General features: G+C 49.6%; 1 protein-coding gene across 2 annotated transcripts in view; it reads left to right on the top strand.

Moving 5' to 3' along the window:
- Positions 1–14,961, top strand: part of SNX18 (sorting nexin 18) — a 54,044-nt gene that overhangs the window by 35,658 nt on the left and 3,425 nt on the right. The gene's annotated exons all lie outside the window — the stretch shown is intronic.

Genomic DNA, 14,961 nt, shown 5'->3' with positions numbered 1-14,961 from the left:
GTAAGTAACTGCTGCCTGCTAGGAGGCTGAATGGTGACAGTACTCTGGGTGTCATTCCGAGTTGTTCGCTCGCTAGCTGCTTTTAGCAGCATTGCACACGCTAGGCTGCCGCCCCCTGGGAGTGTATCTTCGCTTAGCAGAATAGCGAACGAAAGATTAGCAGAATTGCGAATAGAAAATTCTTAGCAGTTTCTGAGTAGCTCCAGACCTACTCACAGATTGCAATCAGCTCAGGCCGTTTCGTTCCTGGTTTGACGTCACAAACACGCCCTGCGTTCGGCCAGCCACTCCCCCGTTTCTCCAGACACTCCCGCGTTTTTCCCTACACTCCCAGAAAACGGCCAGTTTCCGCCCAGAAACACCCACTTCCTGTCAATCACACTCCGACCACTACAACGATGAAAATTCTTCGTTCGGACGTGAGTAAATCTACTAAGTTTTGTGCTAAATTACTTAGCGCATGCGCACTGCATACCATGCGCATTTTAGCCTTAATCGCTCCGTTGCGAAAATCGGCAACGAACGATCAACTCGGAATGACCCCCTCTGTCCCAAATAGAAACATAAGGGGTTATTCAGGTCGCATTGCTAAGTGATGCAAACGCAATATCCTCATTTGCGGCGCTTTGTATGCTGCTGCACACACGCGTAGGTCCCGTCCTGCATGTGTGCAGCATGGCCAATGCGATGCGAACGCCTCTGCCTGATTGGCAGGTAGAGGCTTTCGCGGGGTGGGCGAGGGTGACGACTGAACGTTGCGGGGGCAGTGCGGGGAAAACGAGGGCGGATAACGCAGCATTTTGAGGCTGCTGCATGACGTCATATGCAGCCGCTCCAATAGAAAAAATGGCAGCGCCTGCCCTCGCAGCCGGGCTGCGGAGGCAGAGGGTCGTGCACAGTTGCTGCGATCGCAATTAAATTGGGTGACCCCCAGCATGTGTGCGAATGGATTACAGAATCTGCAATTCAACCTAAATAACCCCCCTAGTGTGCAATTTGTGTATATTTGACCACACTGGCTCTGTAACAAGGTTATGCTTTGGGTGCATGAATGTATATAACTTTCTCTTACGTCCTAGAGGATGCTGGGGACTCCATAAGGGCCATGGGGTATAGACGGGCTCCGCAGGAGACATGGGCACTATAAAGAACTTTAGAGTGGGTGTGCACTGGCTCCTCCCTCTATGCCCCTCCTCCAGACCTCCAGTTAGATCCTGTGCCCAGAGGAGATTGGGTGCACTACAGGGGAGCTCTCCTGAGTTTCTCTGGAAAAAGAATTTTGTTAGGTTTTTTATTTTCAGGGAGCACTGCTGGCAACAGGCTCCCTGCATCGTGGGACTGAGGAGATAAAAGCAGACCTACTTAAGTGATAGGCTCTGCTTCTTAGGCTACTGGACACCATTAGCTCCAGAGGGAGTCGGAACGCAGGTCTCCCCCCCGCCGTTCGTCCCAGAGCCACGCCGCCGTCCTCCTCACAGAGGCGGAAGATTGAAGCCGGGTGAGTATAAGAAGAAAAGAATACTTCTAAGGCGGCAGAAGACTTCAGATCTTCCCTGAGGTAAGCCGCTGCGCGACATTGCGCCCACACATTACACACACTACCAGGCACTGATGGGCGCAGGGGGGGGCGCCCTGGGCAGCAATATAAACCTTTAAGTCCGGCAATATGGATATAGGCTGCGGAGGCAGTAAGTGTATAAATTCCCCGCCAGTTTTATAAAATTGAGCCGGACCGAAGCCCGCCACTGGAGGGGGCGGAGCTTGGTCCCTCAGCACTAACCAGCGCCATTTTCTCCACAGAGCACTGCAGAGAAGCTGGCTCCCCGGACTCTCCCCTGCTGAACACTGTGACACAGGGCTGAAAAGAGGGGGGGGGGGGGGGGGCACTTGTAAGGCGCAGTGAGTGTATTACACGATTTATTATATATAAAAGCGATATTATCTGGGAATTCTGTTTCCAGTGTCAGTTGGTGCTGGGTGTGTGCTGGCATACTCTCTCTCTGTCTCTCCTAAGGGCCTTGGTGGAGAACTGTCTCCTTATAGATATATCCCTGTGTGTGGTGGGGTGTCGGCACACGTGTGTCGGTATGTCTGAAGCAGAAGGCTCATCTAAGGAGGAGGTGGAGCAGATGATTGTGGTGTCTCCATCGGCAACGCCGACTCATGATTGGGTGGACATGTGGAATGTTTTAAATGCAAATGTGAACTTATTACATAAGAGAATGGACAAAGCAGAGTCCAGGGAAAAGGCAGGGAGTCAATCCACGGATTGGACTGTGTCACAGGGCCCTTCAGGGTCTCAAAAGCGTCCCCTATCCCAAATAGCAGACACTGATACCGACACGGATTCTGACTCCAGTGACGACTACGATGATGCGAGGTTACACCCAAGGGTGGCCAAAAGTATTCATTATATGATTATTGCAATAAAAGTTGTTTTGCATATCACAGAGGACCCCTCTGTCCCTGACACGAGGGTGCGCATGTATAAGGAAAAGAAACCTGAGGTAACCTTTCCCCCGTCTCATGAGCTGAATGAGTTATTTGAAAAAGCTTGGGAAACTCCAGACAAAAAACTGCAGATTCCCAAGAGGATTCTTATGGCGTATCCTTTCACAGCACAGGACAGGGTACGCTGGGAATCCTCACCCAGGGTGGACAAGGCTTTAACGGGCCTGTCCAAGAAGGTGGCGCTACCGTCTCCAGACATGGCAGCCCTCAAGGATCCTGCTGATCGCAGACAGGAAAATACCTTAAAATATATTTCTCTGACGTCCTAGTGGATGCTGGGAACTCCGTAAGGACCATGGGGAATAGCGGGCTCCGAAGGAGGCTGGGCACTCTAGAAAGATCTTAGACTACCTGGTGTGCACTGGCTCCTCCCACTATGACCCTCCTCCAAGCCTCAGTTAGATTTCGTGCCCGGCCGAGGTTGGATGCACACTAGGGGCTCTCCTGAGCTCTTAGAAAGTTATAGTCTAATGGGCCCTACTCACTGGCCGAGGTGCCCGACGGCCGATACGGCCGACGAGCATCCCGGCGGCGGGGGGGGCAGTGACGGGGGAAGTGAAGCTTCTTCACTCCCCCCGTCACCCGGCTCCATAGACGTGCAGGCAAATATGGACGAGATCGTCCATATTGGCCTGCATGCACAGCCGACAGGAGACCAGCGATGAACGAGCGCGGGGACGCGCATCGTTCATCGCTTAAGTCTCCACACTGAAAGATATGAACGAGATCTCGTTCATTTATGAACGAGATCGTTCATATCTTTCAAAATATCGGCCAGTGTGTAGGGCCCATTAGAATTTGTTATTTTCAGTGAGACCTGCTGGCAACAGGCTCACTGCAGCGAGGGACTAAGGGGAGAAGAAGCGAACTTGCCTGCTTGCAGCCGCAATGGGCTTCTTAGGCTACTGGACACCATTAGCTCCAGAGGGATCGACCGCAGGCCCAGCCTTGATGTTCGGTCCTGGAGCCGCGCCGCCGTCCCCCTTACAGAGCCAGAAGCAAGAAGATGGTCCGGAAAATCGGCGGCATGAAGACATCCTGTCTTCACCAAGGTAGCGCACAGCACTGCAGCTGTGCGCCATTGCTCCTCATACACACTTCACACTCCGGTCACTGAGGGTGCAGGGCGCTGGGGGGGGGGCGCACTGAGGCAGCAATAAAAACACCTTGGCTGGCTAAAATACCTCAATATATAGCCCCTGGGGCTATATATGAGGTAAATACCCCTGCCAGAATCCCATAAAAAGCGGGAGAATAGGCCGCGAAAAAGGGGCGGAGCCTATCTCCTCAGCACACTGGCGCCATTTTTCCCTCACAGCTCGGCTGGAAGGAAGCTCCCTGGCTCTTCCCTGCAATTCTACAGTACAGTAAGAGGGAAAAGAGAGGGGGGGCATTAAAATTGGCACTGTATACAGTATATTATATAAAAAGCAGCTATTAGGGACATAACTCAGTTAGTCCCTGTATATATATATATATATAGCGCTCTGGTGTGTGCTGGCATACTCTTACTCTGTCCCCCCAAAGGGCTTTTGTGGGTCCTGTCCTCTATTTGAGCATTCCCTGTGTGTGTGGAGTGTGTCGGTACGGCTGTGTCGACATGTTTGAGGAGGATAATGATGTGGAGGGGGAGCAGATGCCTTTAGCAGGGATGTCACCCCCTGGGGGTCAGACACCTGAGTGGATGGTATTATGGCAGGAAATGAGTGCACGTATAGACTCCTTACATAAAAAATTTGACGACATGCCGACTGTGGGACAGCCGAGTCTTCAGCTCGTGCCTGTCCAGGTGTCTCAAAAGTCATCAGGGGCTCTGAAACGCCGTTATCTCAGGTGGCACAAGTAGATGTCGACACGGATACTGACACCAGTGTCGACGACGATGAGTCAAATTTAATGCCCGTTAAGGCCATTCACTGCATGATTGAGGCAATGAAAGAGGTGTTAAATATTTCTGATTTACATCCAGGTACCACAAAAAAGGGTATTATGTTTGGGGAGAAAAAACTACCTGTAGTTTTTCCCCCGTCAGATGAATTAAATGAAGTGTGTGAAGAAGCGTGGGCTTCCCCTGATAAGAAATTGGTAATTCCTAAGAAGCTACTAATGGCGTTCCCTTTCCCGCCAGAGGATAGGTTACGTTGGGAAACACCTCCTAGAGTGGATAAAGCGCTCACACGTTTGTCTAAAAAGGTGGCACTACCGTCCCAGGATACGGCCGCCCTTAAGGAACCTGCTGATAGAAAGCAGGAGGCGATCCTGAAGTCTGTATATACACACTCAGGCATTATACTCAGACCAGCTATTGCGTCGGCATGGATGTGCAGTGCTGCCGCTGCGTGGTCAGATAAACTGTCAGAAAATATTGACACGTTAGACAGAGACACGATCCTGCTAACAATTGACCATATAAAAGACTCAGTCTTATACATGAGAGATGCACAGAGGGAAATCTGCCGGCTGGCATCTAAAATAAGTGCATTATCTATCTCTGCTAGGAGATGCTTATGGACTCGCCAGTGGACTGGAGATGCAGATTCCAAAAGGCACATGGAAGTTTTGCCTTATAAGGGGGAGGAATTATTTGGGGATGGTCTCTCCGACCTAATTTCCACAGCAACGTCTGGGAAGTCAGAATTTTTACCCCATGTCCCCTCACAGCCTAAGAAGGCGCCATTTTATCAGGTTCAGTCCTTTCGGTCCCAGAAAAACAAGCGGGGAAAAGGAGGGTCTTTTCTGTCAAAAGGCAGAGGCAGGGGAAAAAGGCTGCAGCAAACAGCAGGTTCCCAGGAACAAAAGTCCTCCCCAGCTTCCTCTTCCAAGTCCGCCGCATGACGGTGGGGCTTCACAAGCGGAGCCAGGTACGGTGGGGGCCCGCCTCAGGAATTTCAGCGATCAGTGGGCCCGCTCACAAGTGGATCCCTGGATCCTTCAAATAGTATCTCCGGGATACAGGCTGGAATTCGAGGCGACTCCACCCCGCCGTTTCCTAAAATCCGCCTTGCCGATTGCTCCCTCAGACAGGGAGGCGGTGCTAGCAGCGATTCACAAGCTGTATTCCCAGCAGGTGATAATCAAGGTACCCCTACTTCAACAAGGCCGGGGTTACTATTCCACACTATTTGTGGTGCCGAAACCGGACGGTTCGGTGAGACCCATTTTAAATTTGAAATCCTTGAACACATACATAAAAAAATTCAAGTTCAAGATGGAATCGCTCAGGGCGGTTATTGCAAGCCTGGACGACGAGGGGGATTATATGGTATCCCTGGACATCAAGGATGCTTACCTGCATGTCCCCATTTACAATTCTCACCAGGAGTACCTCAGATTTGTGGTACAGGATTGCCATTACCAATTCCAGACGCTGCCGTTTGGACTCTCCACGGCACCGAGGGTATTTACCAAGGTTATGGCGGAAATGATGATACTCCTTCGAAAAAAGGGAGTTTTAATTATCCCATACTTGGACGATCTCCTAATAAAGGCACGATCCAAGGAACAGTTGTTAGTGGGAGTAGCACTATCTCAGGAAGTGCTGAGCCAGCATGGCTGGATTCTGAATATCCCAAAGTCACAGCTGGTCCCCACGACACGTCTAATGTTCCTGGGAATGATTCTGGACACGGCCCAGAAAAAAGTGTTTCTCCCGGAGGAGAAAGCCAGGGAGTTGTCTTCTCTAGTCAGAGACCTCCTAAAACCAAAACAGGTATCGGTGCATCACTGCACGCGGGTCCTGGGAAAGATGGTAGCTTCTTACGAAGCAATTCCATTCGGCAGGTTCCATGCCAGGATTTTTCAGTGGGACCTGTTGGACAAGTGGTCCGGATCGCATCTTCAGATGCATCGTTTAATAACCCTGTCTCCACGAACCAGGGTGTCTCTTCTGTGGTTGCTGCACAGTGCTCATCTTCTGGAGGGCCGCAGATTCGGCATACAGGACTGGGTCCTGGTGACCACGGATGCCAGCCTACGAGGCTGGGGGGCAGTCACAAAGGGAAGAAATTTCCAAGGACTATGGTCAAGTCAGGAGGCTGCCCTTCACATAAATATTCTGGAACTAAGGGCCATTTACAATGCCCTAAGTCAAGCAAAATCCCTGCTCCTACACCAGCCGGTGCTGATCCAGTCAGACAACATCACGGCAGTCGCCCATGTGAATCGACAGGGCGGCACAAGAAGCAGGATGGCGATGGCAGAAGCCACAAAAATTCTCAGATGGGCGGAGAATCATGTACTAGCACTGTCAGCAGTGTTCATCCCGGGAGTGGACAACTGGGAAGCAGACTTTCTCAGCAGGCACGACCTCCACCCGGGAGAGTGGGGACTTCATCCAGAAGTCTTCCAAAACAAAACGTCCCGCCTAAACAAAAAACTAGAGAAGTATTGCGCCAGGTCAAGAGACCCTCAGGCGATAGCTGTGGACGCTCTAGTGACACCGTGGGTGTACCGGTCAGTTTATGTGTTCCCTCCTCTACCTCTCATACCAAAGGTATTGAGAATAATAAGAAAGCGAGGAGTAAACACAATTCTCGTGGTTCCGGATTGGCCGAGAAGAGCGTGGTACCCGGAACTTCAAGAGATGATCTCAGAGGACCCGTGGTCTCTGCCGCTCAGACAGGACCTGCTGCAGCAGGGCCCCTGTCTGTTCCAAGACTTACCGCGGCTGCGTTTGACGGCATGGCGGTTGAACGCCGGATCCTGAAGGAAAAGGGCATTCCGGAGGAAGTCATTCCTACGCTTATTAAAGCCAGGAAAGATGTTACGGCAAAGCATTATCACCGCATATGGCGGAAATATGTTGCATGGTGCGAGGCCAAAAAGGCCCCAACAGAGGAATTTCAACTTGGTCGATTTCTGCATTTCCTGCAAGCAGGAGTGAATATGGGCCTAAAACTGGGCTCAATTAAGGTACAGATCTCGGCTCTGTCGATTTTCTTTCAAAAAGAACTAGCTTCAGTACCTGAAGTTCAGACATTTGTGAAAGGAGTGCTGCATATTCAGCCCCCATTTGTGCCTCCTGTGGCACCTTGGGATCTCAACGTGATGTTGAGTTTCTTAAAATCACATTGGTTTGAGCCACTAAAAACCGTGGATCTGAAATATCTCACGTGGAAAGTGGTCATGTTATTGGCCTTGGCTTCAGCCAGGCGAGTGTCAGAGTTGGCGGCTTTATCATGTAAAAGCCCTTATCTGATTTTCCATATGGATAGGGCAGAATTGAGGACTCGTCCCCAGTTTCTCCCTAAGGTGGTGTCAGCGTTTCACCTGAACCAGCCTATTGTGGTGCCTGCGGCTACTAAGGATTTGGAGGACTCCAAGTTGCTAGACGTTGTCAGGGCCCTGAAAATATATGTTTCCAGGACGGCTGGTGTCAGAAAATCTGACTCGCTGTTTATCCTGTATGCACCCAACAAGCTGGGTGCTCCTGCTTCTAAGCAGACTATTGCTCGTTTGATTTGTAGTACAATTCAGCTTGCACATACTGTGGCAGGCCTGCCACAGCCAAAATCTGTCAATGCCCATTCCACAAGGAAGGTGGGCTCATCTTGGGCGGCTGCCCGAGGGGTCTCGGCTTTACAACTTTGCCGAGCAGCTACTTGGTCAGGGGCAAACACGTTTGCAAAATTCTACAAATTTGATACCCTGGCTGAGGAGGACCTGGAGTTCTCTCATTCGGTGCTGCAGAGTCATCCGCACTCTCCCGCCCGTTTGGGAGCTTTGGTATATTCCCCATGGTCCTTACGGAGTTCCCAGCATCCACTAGGACGTCAGAGAAAATAAGAATTTACTCACCGGTAATTCTATTTCTCGTAGTCCGTAGTGGATGCTGGGCGCCCATCCCAAGTGCGGTTTATCTGCAATACTTGTACATAGTTATTGTTAACTAAATCGGGTTATTGTTGAGCCATCTGTTGAGAGGCTCTATTGTTTCATACTGTTAACTGTGTTTCATATCACGAGTTGTACGGTGTGATTGGTGTGGCTGGTATGAGTCTTACCCGGGATTCAAAATCCTTCCTTTTTGTGTACGCTCGTCCGGGCACAGTACCTAACTGAGGCTTGGAGGAGGGTCATAGTGGGAGGAGACAGTGCACACCAGGTAGTCTAAGATCTTTCTAGAGTGCCCAGCCTCCTTCGGAGCCCGCTATTCCCCATGGTCCTTACGGAGTTCCCAGCATCCACTACGGACTAAGAGAAGTAGAATTACCGGTGAGTAAATTCTTATTTTATACGCATACGGGTGCTTTACTCAGACCGGCAATAGCATCGGCATGGGTATGTAGCGCAGTTGCAGCTTGGACAGATACCTTGTCAGCTGACCTTGATACCCTAGACAGGGATACCATTTTATTGACCTTAGGTCACATTAAAGACGCAGTCTTATATATGAGAGACGCTCAGAGACGTTGGGCTGCTAGGTTCAAGAGCCAACGCCATGGCGATTTCTGCTAGGCGAGCCCTGTGGACCCGCCAATGGACGGGTGATGCTGATTCAAAGAAGCATATGGAGGTTTTACCATACAAAGGTGAAGTTTTATTTGGGGAAGGTCTCGCGGACCTGGTTGCCACAGCTACCGCGGGTAAATCTACTTTTTTGCCTTTTGTTCCCCCACAGCAAAAGAAAACTACACAATATCAGATGCAGTCCTTTCGGTCGCATAAGTCCAGAAGAGGTCGGGGCTCATCCTTCCTCGCCAGGGTAGAGGGAAGAGAACACCTGCTTCGGCTAGTTCCCAGGAGCAGAAGTCCTCCCCGGCTTCTACTAAATCCACCGCATGACGCTGGGGCTCCACTGAGGGAGTCCGCACCGGTGCGGGCACGTCTTCGACTCTTCAGCCACGTCTGGGTTCAGTCAGACGTGGATCCTTGGGCGATGGATATTGTATCCCAAGGATATAAACTGGAATTCGAAGAGGTGCCCCCTCGCCGATTTTTCAAGTCGGCCTTGCCAGCTTCTTCCCCAGAGAGGGAAGTAGTGTTAGCTGCAATTCAAAAGCAGTGTCAACAGCAAGTGATTGTCAAGGTTCCCCTAGTCCAACAGGGAAAAGGATACTATTCGACCCTGTTCGTGGTCCCGAAGCCGGATGGCTCGGTCAGACCCATTTTAAATCTAAAATCCCTAAACCTGTACTTGAAAAAGTTCAAATTCAAGATGGCATCGCTCTGGGCTGTGATCTCCAGTCTGGAAGGGGGGGATTTTATGGTGTCACTTGACATAAAGGATGCATACCTTCATGTCCCCATATATCCGCCTCATCAGGCGTACCTGAGATTCGCTGTACAGGACTGTCATTACCAGTTTCAGACGTTGCCGTTTGGGCTTTCCACGGCCCGAGGATTTTCACCAAGGTGATGGCGGAGATGATGGTGCTCCTGCGCAGGCAGGGAGTCACAATTATCCCATACTTGGACGATATCCTGATAAAAGCAAGATCGAGAGATCAATTGCAGAAGAGCGTGTCGCTCTCCCCGAGAGTGCTACAACAACACGGTTGGATTCTCAATCTGCCAAAGTCACAATTGATTCCAACGACTCGACTATCATTCATAGGCATGATTCTGGACACGGAACAGAAGAGGGTTTTTCTCCCGATGGAAAAAGCTCAGGACCTCCAGAACATGGTCAGAGACTTGCTAAAACCAAAAAGAGTGTCTGTTCATCAATGCACTCGAGTTCTGGGGAAAATGGTGGCAGCCTACGAGGCCATCCCCTTCGGCAGGTTTCATGCAAGGACGTTTCAGTGGGACCCCCTGGACAAGTGGTCCGGGTCCCATCTACTAATACATCAAAAGATAAGCCTGTCCCCCAGGGCCAGGGTGTCTCTCCTGTGGTGGCTGCAAAGTGCTCACCTTCTAGAGGGTCGCAGGTTCGGCATTCTAGACTGGGTTCTGGTGACCACGGACGCGAGCCTCCGAGGATGTGGAGCAGTCACACAAGGAAGAAATTTTCAAGGGCTATGGTCAAGCCAGGAGGCTTGTCTACACATCAACGTACTGGAATTGAGGGCCATATATTATTAGTATTATTTATTTATTACCAGTTATTTATATAGCGCACACATATTCCGCAGCGCTGTACAGAGAATATTTGCCCATTCACATCAGTCCCTGCCCCAGTGGAGCTTACATTCTATATTCCCTACCACATGTACACAGACACATTCATACTAGTGTTAATTTTGTTGGGAGCCAATTAACCTACCAGTATATTTTTGGATTGTGGGAGGAAACCCACGCAAGTACAGGGAGAATATACAAACTCCGCACAGTTAGGGCCATGGTGGGAATCGAACCCATGACCTCAGTGCTGTGAGGCAGTAATGCTAACCATTACACCATCCGTACTGCCCCATATACAACGGCCTACGACAAGCGGAGAATCTTCTTCGCGACCTACCGGTTCTGATTCAATCGGACAATGTCACAGCCGTGGCTCATGTAAACCGCCAAGACTTCGCTGGGTGGATAATCACGTAAGCGCTCTGTCAGCGGTCTTCATTCCGGGAGTGGACAACTGGGAAGCAGACTTCCTCAGCAGACACGATCTCCATCCAGGAGAGTGGGGACTTCATCAAGAAGTTTTTACAGAGATAACAAGTCTTTGGGGAATTCCTCACATAGACATGATGGCGTCACGCCTCAACAAGAAGCTTCGGAGGTATTGTGCCAGGTCAAGAGACCCTCAGCCAGTAGCGGTGGACGTCCTGGTGACCCCTTGGGTGTTTCAGTCGGTCTATGTGTTCCCCCCTCTTCCTCTCATCTCAAAAATATTGAGAATCATAAGACAAAAAAGAGTGAAAACAATACTCATTGTTCCAGATTCGCCTCGAAGGGCCTGCTATTCAGATCTTCAGGAGATGCTCACAGAAGATCCGTGGCCTCTTCCTCTCAGGGAGGACCTGTTACAACAGGGGCCCTGCGTGTTCCAAGACTTACCGTGGTTACGTTTGACGGCATGGCGGTTGGACACCGAATCCTAGCTGGGAAAGGTATTCCGGAGGAAGTCATCCCTACACTGATAAAGGCTAGGAAGGAGGTGACGGCAAAACATTATCACCGTATCTGGAGGAAGTATGTTTCTTGGTGTGAAGCCAGGAATGCTCCTACGGAAGATTTCCATCTGGGCCGTTTTCTCCACTTTCTACAGACAGGAGTGGATATGGGCCTAAAATTAGGCTCCATTAAGGTACAGATTTCGGCCCTGTCTATTTTCTTTCAGAAGGAATTGGCTTCTCTCCCAGAAGTCCAGACTTTTGTAAAGGGAGTGCTGCACATCCAGCCTCCTTTTGTGCCCCCAGTGGCACCTTGGGACCTTAACGTGGTGTTACGGTTCCTGAAGTCTCACTGGTTTGAACCTCTTCAAACGGTTGAATTGACATTTCTCACTTGGAAGGTGGTCATGTTGTTGGCCTTGGCATCTGCAAGGCGGGTGTCCGAATTGGCGGCCTTGTCTCACAAGAGCCCCTATTTGACTTTCCATGTGGATAGAGCAGAGTTGAGGACTCGTCCTCAATTTTTACCTAAGGTGGTTTCTTCATTTCATATGAACCAACCTATTGTGGTGCCTGTGGCTACGGGTGACTTGGAGGATTCCAAGTCCCTGGATGTAGTCAGGGCCTTAAAAATCTATGTAGCCAGGACGGCTCGGGTTAGGAAAACAGTAGCACCGTTTGTCCTGTATGCAGCCAACAAAGTTGGCGCTTGCTGCTTCGAAGCAGACTATATCTGTAACACGATTCAGCAGGCTCATTCTACAGCAGGATTGCAGTTTCCAAATTCGATAAAGGCCCATTCCACTAGGAAGTTGGCCTCTTCTTGGGCGGCTGCCCGAGGCGTCTCGGCTTTACAGCTTTGGCGAGCAGCTACCTGGTCAGGTTCAAACACTTTTGCAAAGTTCTATAAGTTTGATACCCTGGCTGATGAGGACCTTGCGTTTGCTCAGTCGGTGCTGCAGAGTCGTCCGCACTCTCCCGCCCGGTCTGGAGCTTTGGTATAAACCCCATGGTCCTTACGGAGTCCCCAGCATCCTCTTGGACGTAAGAGAAAATAAGATTTTAAACCTACCGGTAAATCTTTTTCTCCTAGTCCGTAGAGGATGCTGGGCGCCCGTCCCAGTGCGGATATATTTCTGCAAGGCTTGTATATAGTTGTTGCTTACATAAGGGTTATGTTACAGTTGAGATCAGTCTTTAGCTGATACTGTTTTGTTCATACTGTTAACTGGTTGCGTATAGCCCGGGTTATACGGTGTGGATGGTGTGGGCTGGTATGAATCTTGCCCTTAGATTAACAAAATCCTTTCCTCGTATTGTCCATCTCCTCTGGGTACAGTTTCTCTAACTGAGGTCTGGAGGAGGGGCATAGAGGGAGGAGCCAGTGCACACCCATTCTAAAGTTCTTTTTATAGTGCCCATGTCTCCTGCGGAGCCCGTCTATACCCCATGGTCCTTACGAAGTCCCCAGCATCCTCTACGGACTAGGAGAAAAATATTTACCGGTAGGTATAAAATCTTATTTGCATTTTAAAGTCTGCAATTATATATTTATATAGCGTGATAACTTGAAAATGAGACATCTCAAACGCTAAGAACTATGAACACCTCGGAAAGCACTTGTATATACATGAAAGCAGTGCGTCCTTGCTACATACGTACTTTTTTGTGTACGTTGTAGTAGGGAATATAGATTCTAAGCCTCGCTGGGGCAGGGGCTGCAGTGAATGATTGAATTCTCTCTGTAAATCGCTGTGTAATATGTGAGCAGACTTGATGGACCAGTTGTTAATCTGTGGTCATTCTTCTGTGTTTCACCTCATGTTAACACCCGCCTTTTTGTTATTTAGCTGGAATATATTATTAGGTGGTTGTGTAAACTAGTTTTACCACTTTAATGCTTACTTGTTAGTGAGTAAAGTATAAAAGCTCACTGGGCGGGATGTACTAAGCGGAAAATGCGGTAAACCCCCTGTTTACCGCATTTTCCTGATGTACTATCCCCCGGCCGCCAGGTCTTCGCCGCGGCGGGGTTCGCCAGCTTTAGCTGGCGATAGTCCATAGAAGCCTATGGGCTTCTCTCCGCGGCGCTGTGTGAGGGATCCGATCGGATCCCTCCCAGCATGCCCTGCGGCCGTTCCCCGTCACCCCGCGCATGCGCAGTCTGACTTCTGGGGCCGAATCCCGGAAGTCAGGCTGCCGCTGTGCATCGCGGAGGACAGCTCTTATCGGAAGAGCTGTCCTCCGCAATGCTGATCGCATATGTTAGTACATATGCGATCAGCATCGTGGCGATGTACATTAGTACATCCCGCCCTCTGTCCTTAAACAGACTTCCGGCGAGCGTGACTGAAGCCATGATGTGCCACATGGATTGCTATCACTCTGCTGATTGACTGAACCCAGGACCATGCTTCCAGTGTAGCATCATTGTGTGGGCACCTAGTTATCTTTACTGCTCTGTGGGTGTTAACGATTACTTTATGTGCGTCGGCTGGCGCTGAGCGTCCTTATTACTGGAGTGTGTGTCTTAATTACAAGGCAATGCAACAAAACTGCTTCACAAGACACTGCTGATGTATTTGATTGGCAGCACTTGTATATCTGTGTGTGACAAGCAGAATGATGTAGAGAGCTATTCTTGAAACCTGGACTGTTAGTGTGCCTAGAGGACCGTAATTGGGAACCCCTGATCTACAGTATACAATGCAGCATTTATTTTCCAGCCCTGTCTTTTTTTCATTGTCCGTTGTTTCCCTTCCCTTTGTCATTTCAGTTTATTAGGCTCGGTAATGCAGGAATGCACTTTGACACTAATTGCTATAAAACTTATATTGGGTGAACGAGGAGGACATTTATGGTGTTTCTAACCGGAAAGATAAATTGTGCAGGATTTTATTGCGCACTCTCCATACACAATGTCATCTGTTAACCTGTGGTACTCCAGCTACTGTGGAACTAGACCTTTCAGCATTCCTTGCCACAGTTTTGCTGTTAGGGCATGCTGGGGTGTGTAGTTCCAAAGCAGCTAGTGTGCCACTGGTAAGGGTTTAGACTGTAGACTACATATTCCATTCCATATATCATGTGACTGTAAACATGTATGCAGCCTTCAAAGACCCCACAGTGTCCGTTATTCTAAGAACTCGGCAGATGTTAGATTTGCTGAGCATTCTAACAAGGGTGCTTAATGTGTAGTTACAGAGCTAACATCAGTCTGTGGTGTTTACAGTTCACCAGGGAGTGCAGTTAGGAGAGATGGATGAGATCGGTTTCCATTTCCGGATGCCCAGAGTGCTCTCTACGTCATTCTATTTGTTGGACAAAGAGGAAAAATATATTTCAGCTTTCATTTATCTCTTATTTTAAAATTAAAGATAAACTAAACCAGCAGTAATGAAATTTAGAATGTAAGCTCTCTAGAACACAGGTTCTCAAACTCTGTTCTTAGGAC

The sequence above is a fragment of the Pseudophryne corroboree genome, chromosome 1 (assembly GCF_028390025.1).
Source record: "Pseudophryne corroboree isolate aPseCor3 chromosome 1, aPseCor3.hap2, whole genome shotgun sequence".
In the NCBI taxonomy this organism is placed as follows: Eukaryota; Metazoa; Chordata; class Amphibia; order Anura; family Myobatrachidae; genus Pseudophryne; species Pseudophryne corroboree.
This window is presented reverse-complemented; position numbering and strand designations above follow the sequence as displayed.